We start from the raw sequence: 6,411 nt of genomic DNA on the forward strand, positions 1-6,411 counted from the left end.
TCCTGTACCCAAGAGTGCAAAGGTAACTGAACTAAATGACCATCACCACGTAGCACTCTCTTCTGTCATCATGAAGTGCTTTGAGAGACTTGTCAAGGATCATATCACCTCCACCTTACCTGTCACCCTAGACTCACTTCAATTTTCTTACCGCCCCACTGCTCTGTCCCGTCTGGACAACAGGAATACCTACGTAAGAATGCTGTTCATTGACTATATCTCAGCATTTAACACCATAGTGCCCTCCAATTTCATCACTAAGTTTGAGGCCCTGGATGGCAGCCCTGCCCTGTGCAATTGGGTCCTGGAATTCCTGACGGGCCACTCACAGGTGGTGAAGGTAGGAAATAACATTTCCACATCGCTGATCTTCAACACTGGGGCCGCAAAGAATGTGTGTGCTAGCCCCCTACTGTAGTCTGTTCACCCACAGCTGCGTGGCCAGGCACGCCTCTAACTCAATCATCAAGTTTGCAGACAGCACAAGAGTAGTAGGCTTGATTACCAACAACGACGAGACAGCCTACAGGGAGGAGGTGAGGGAGTGTGGTGTCAGGAAAATAACCTCTCACTCAACGTCAACAAAACAAAAGAGATGATCCTGGACTTCAGGAAAAAGCAGAGGGAGCACCCTTACTATCCACATCGACGGGACAGCAGTGGAGAAGGTGGAAAGTTAAGTTCCTCGGTTAAGTTCCATATCACTGACAAACTGAAATGGTCCACCCACACAGACAGTGTAGTGAAAAGGTGCAACAGCGCCTCTCCAACCTCAGGAGGCTGAATAAATTTGGCTTGTCACCAAAAACCCTTACCAAATATTTCAGATGCATAATTGAGAGCATCCCGTTGAGCTGTATCACCGCCTGGTGTGGCAACTGCACCGCCAAGCAACCGCAGGTCTATCCAGAGGGTGGTGCGGTCTGCACAACGCATCACCGGGGGCAAACTACCTGCCCTCCAGGACACATATAGCACCCAATGTCACAGGAAGACCAAAAAGATCATCAAGGACAACAACCACCTGAGCCACTGCCTGTTCACCCTGCTACCATCCAGAAGGCAAGGTCAGTACAAGCGCATCAAAGCTGGGACTGAGAGACTGAAAAAACAGCTTCTATCTCAAGGCCATCAGACTGTTAAACAGCCATCACTAGCACAGAAAGGCTGCTGCCTACATACAAACTTGAATTAATTAGCCACTTTAATAAATGGAACACATATTCTTATTCCATTCCTTTACTTAGATTTCTGTGTTTTAGGCATTTGTTGTGGGATTGTTAGATATTACTTGTTAGATATTGATGCACTGTCAGAACTAGAAGCACAAGCATTTGCTACACTCGCAATAACATCTGCTACCCATGTGTATGTGACCAATAAAAATGTATTTGATTTGTAACTTAATGTATTCGGCACCAAAGCTCGTACAGGATAACTTATATATCCTAACATCACTTTGTCAGTCAAAGACTTAACATCAAAACTCAAAAGAACAAACAATGACTGTTTCACCACTCACACCACCCTGTCTGCGTCGCACCAAACGACGAGCATCACAAACACTGGGAATCTTCCCCTTCAGTTGGTCAACTTTTACATTTACTGCACCCCAGTAATCAGTCCTTTCAATGGCGCCCTTTTCTTGAGAGCAAAACAATTCACATTTCTTGCCCCCATTCGTTTAACGCGGAGAGCCTCTGACCAGCAGAAACGCAAACAATTATCACAAGATCACTTTTGGTTACCCTCGCCGATTCCACAGCACCCAACTCTGATTACACCCACCCTGAAACCACAAATGGATCAGCCAAAAGGCAAGGGTCCACTTTTCCTAAAAACCTCCCTCCTACTGTCACAGACTCATCTTTATCCTGACCCCCGGGGCAAGCCTCGGGCTCCGAGAACTTCACCACACCTACCACTTATGATACTTCGAACTCATTTACTTCCATCTCTCTCTCTCTCTCTCTCTCCATTCCTCCGACGTATTCCAAGTATACTTCTCCTAACGTACATCTTGTTCTTACCTTCTCAAGGGACGCCATTTAATCGGCTGTCACAATCTTCGTACAATCAGCACGAACCCCTCCGGATGTCCCCCACGTTAGTTGTTAGTCGCTTCCCTTCCTTCGCTTCCCTCGGCTGCCCAGTGACACGAGCCTACCAGACGAGCTAAACTACTTCTATGCTCGCTTTGAGATAAATAACACTGAAACATGCATGAGAGCACCTGCTGCTCCGGAAGACTGTGTGATCACACCCTTCGCAGTCGATGTGAGTAAGACCTTTAAACAGATCAACATTCACCTGGCCGCAGGTCCAGACAGATTTCCAGGACGTGTACTCCGAGCACGCGCTGACCAACTGGCAAGTGTCTTCACTGACATTTTCAACCTCTCCCTGTCTGAGTCTGTAATACCAACATGTTTTAAGCAAACCACCATAATCCCTGTGCCCAAGAACGCTAAGGTAACCTGCCTAAATGACTACCAACCTGTAGCACGCAGGTCTGTAGCCATGAAGTGCTTTGAAAGGCTGGTCATGGCTGTCATCAACACCATTATCCCAGAAACCCTAGACCCATTCCAATTTGCATAACACCCTAACAGATCCACAGATGACACAATCTCTGTTGCCCTGCACACTGCCCTTTCCCACCTGGACAAAAGGAATACCTATGTGAGAATGGTATTCATTGACTACAGCTCAGCGTTCAACACCATAGTGCCATCAAAGCTCATCAATAAGCTAAGGACCTTGGGACTAAACAAATCCCTCTGCAACTCGATCCTGTACTTCCTGACGGACTGCCCCCAGGTGGTAAGGGTAGGTAACAACACATCAGCAACACTGATCTTCAATACAGGGGCCCCTCAGGGGTGCATGCTCAGTCCTCTCCTGTACTCTCTGTTCACTCATGACTGCTCGGCCAGGCACGACAACAGTGGTATGCCTGATCGCAGACAACAACGAGACAGCCTATAGGGAGGAGGTCAGAGATCTGGCCGTATGGTGCCAGGACAACAGCCTCTCCCTCAATGTGACAAAGGAGATGATTGTGGACTACAGGAAAAGGAGGACCGAGCACACCCCCATTCTCATCGGCGGGGCTGTAGTGGAGCAGGTTGAGAGCTTCAAGTTCCTTGGTGTTCACATCACCAACAAACTAACATGGTCCAAGCCCACCCCAAGACAGTCGTGAAGATGGCAAAACAAAACCTATTCCCCCTCAGGAGAAAAGATTTGGCATGGGTCCTCAGATCCTCAAAAGGTCCTCAAAAGGTTCTACAGCTGCACCATCGAGAGCATCACTGCCTGGAATGGCAACTGCTCGGCCTCTAACTTCAAGGTACTACAGAGGGTAGTGCGTACGGCCCAGTACATCACTGGTTGAAAGCTTCCTGCCATCCAGGACGTCTACACCAGGCGGTGTCAGAGAAAGGCCCTAATAATTGTCAAAGACATCTAATCAAATGGCTACCCAGACTATTTGCATTGCCCCCCCCTCCTTTTACACCGCTGCTACTCACTATTGTTATCATCTATGCATAGTCACTTTAATATCTACCTACATGTACATATTACCTCAATTATCTCGACTAACCGGTGTCCCCGCACATTGACTCTGTACTGGTACCCCACTGTATATAGTATCGCTATTGTTATTTTACTGCTGCACTTTAATTACTTGTTATTTTTATTTATTTATTTACTTTTCTGCTCTTTTGCACACCAATATCTCTACCTGTACATGACCATCTGATCATTTATCACTCCAGTGTTAATCTGCAAAATTGTAATTATTCGTCTACCTCCTCATTCCTTTTGCACACAATGTATATAGACTCCCCTTTTTTTCTACTGTGTTATTGACTTGTTAATTGTTTACTCCATGTGTAACTCTGTGTTGTCTGTTCACACTGCTATGCTTTATCTTGGCCAGGTCGCAGTTGCAAATGAGAACTTATTCTCAACTAGCCTACCTGGTTAAATAAAGGTGAAGTAAAAAAAATAAAAACATTTTTTCTTATTCTTATTCTTATTCAAATGTTTTATTTGTATACTGCATTGCTGGTTAGGGGCTCATAAGTAAGCATTTCACTGTAAGGTCTACACCTGTTGTATTCGGCACATGTGACTAATAAAATTCGATTTGATTTGAGATTTGATTTGATTTAAAACAAAATACAGAACACAACTAATCCTAATATATTCACAATTCAATCAGAGCTACACAGGTCTGGGAAACTGAGAGGATGGAACTGTTCCAGCCAGCACTTCATGTAGCTTCTTGCTTGTGACGTCCCGCAATACCAAGAATATCTCAGCTGCGAAAATTCTTCTTCAGTTCTTCTACCTAATTCATTGATACAATCACAGACCATTATGATACAATGCAGCCTGTAGTGGAGCCAATCTACTACAGTTTAAGTCAGAAGTTTACATACACTTAGGTTGGAGTTATTAAAACTTGTTTTTCAACCACTCCACAAATTTCTTGTCATCAAACTACAGTTTTGGCAAGTCGGTTAGGACATCTACTTTGTGCATGACACAAGTAATCTTTCCTACAACTGTTTGTTGGCACCAAAAAGTAGCTTAGAAAATTCCAGAAAATTATGTCATTTCTTTAGAAGCTTCTGATAGACTAATTGATATAATTTGAATCAATTGGAGGTGTACCTGTGGATGTATTTCAAGGCCCACCTTCAAACTCAATGCCTCTTTGCTTGACATCATGGGAAATCAAAAGAAATCAGCCAAGACCTCAAAAAAAAAATCGTAGACCTCCACAAGTCTGGTTCATCCTTGAGAGCAATTTCCAAACACCTGAAGGTACCACGTTCATCTGTACAAACAATAGTACGCAGGTATAAACACCGTGGGACCACGCAGCCGTCATACCGCTCAGGAAGGAGACGCATTCTGTCTCCTAGAGATGAATGTACTTTGGTGTGAAAAGTGCAAATCAATCCCAGAACAACAGCAAAGGACCTTGTTAAGATGCCGGAGGAAACAGATACAAACGTATCTATATCCACAGTTAACTGAGTCCTATATCAACATAACCTGAAAGGCCGCTCAGCAAGGAAGAAGCCACTGCTGTCACGACTGGCTCCTGTCCCTGTTCGGGCAGTGCTCAACAGTCGTCGTCGCAGGCCTACTAGCTGCCACTGATCAATTTTTCCTTTTCGTTTGTGTCTGTCTGTTTATCCTTTACACCTGTGTCCTATTTGTTAATTTCGGTGGGTTTATTAACCTCCACTGCCTGTTATTCTGTGTGTGGGATTATTTGCTGTTGTTGCTATGTTAGGGGTGCGTGTTTGCGCCACAGGGTTTTCTTTCTCACGGTCGTTGTACCGTTTTGGACTGTAATTAGGAGTAGAGGTTTCTCTTCCGTGTGTTGAGTTTATTCCCTGTGTGTGGGGACTTCGTTTGGGCGTGTTCCTCCACCTGTTGTTGTTGAGTTGGGACTTCTAATAAATGATTGTGCTATTGGGACTTCCTTGCTCTCCTGCTCCTGACTCCTGCACCTCCCTCCACTTAGGAGGCACATAACAACTGCTCCAAAACTACCATGAAAAAGCCAGACTACGGTTTGCAACTGCACATGGGGACAAAGATTGTACTTTTTGGAGAAATGTCCTCTGATCTGATGAAACAAAAATTAGAACTGTTAGGCTATAATGACCATCATTATGTTTGGAGGAAAAAGGGGAACGCTTGCAAGCCGAAGAACACCATCCCAACCGCGAAGCACGAGGGTGGCAGCATCATGTTGTGGGGGTGCTTTGCTGCAGGAGGGACTGGTGCACTTCACAAAATAGATGGCATCATGAGGGAGGACAATTATGTGGATATATTGAAGCAACATATCAAGACATCAGTCAGGAAATTAAAGCTTGGTCGTAATTGGGTCTTCCGAATGGCCAATGACCCCAAGCATACTTCCAAAGTTGTGGCAAAATGGCTTAAGCACAACAAAGTCAAGGTATTGGAGTGGCCATCACAAAGCCCTGACCTCAATCCCATAGAAAATTTGTGGGCAGAACTCAAAAAGCATGTGCGAGCAAGGCGGCCTACAAAACCTGACTCAGTTACGCCAGCTCTGTCAGGAGGAATGGGCCAAAATTCACCAAACTTATTTTGGGAAAGTTTTGGAAGACTACCTGAAACATTTGACCCAAGTTAAACTATTTAAAGGCAATGCTACCAAATACTAATTGAGTGTATGTAAACTTCTGACCCACTGGGAATGTGATAAAAGAAATAAAAGCGGAAAGACATTATTCTCTCTACTATTATTCTAACATGTAGCATTCTTAAAATAAAGTGGTGATCCTTAGACAGGGAATTTTTACTAGGGTTAAATGTCAGGTATTGTGAAAAACTGAGTTTAAATGTATT

The 6,411-nt window shown here is 44.5% G+C and overlaps 1 pseudogene; it reads right to left on the reverse strand.

The window, feature by feature from the left end:
* Positions 1-2,048, reverse strand: part of LOC115142316 (tRNA (guanine-N(7)-)-methyltransferase B-like) — a 29,925-nt pseudogene extending 27,877 nt beyond the window's left edge.
* Positions 2,049-6,411: the final 4,363 nt, after the last annotated feature.

Source organism: Oncorhynchus nerka, linkage group LG15, assembly GCF_034236695.1.
Source record: "Oncorhynchus nerka isolate Pitt River linkage group LG15, Oner_Uvic_2.0, whole genome shotgun sequence".
NCBI classification, from domain to species: domain Eukaryota; kingdom Metazoa; phylum Chordata; class Actinopteri; order Salmoniformes; family Salmonidae; genus Oncorhynchus; species Oncorhynchus nerka.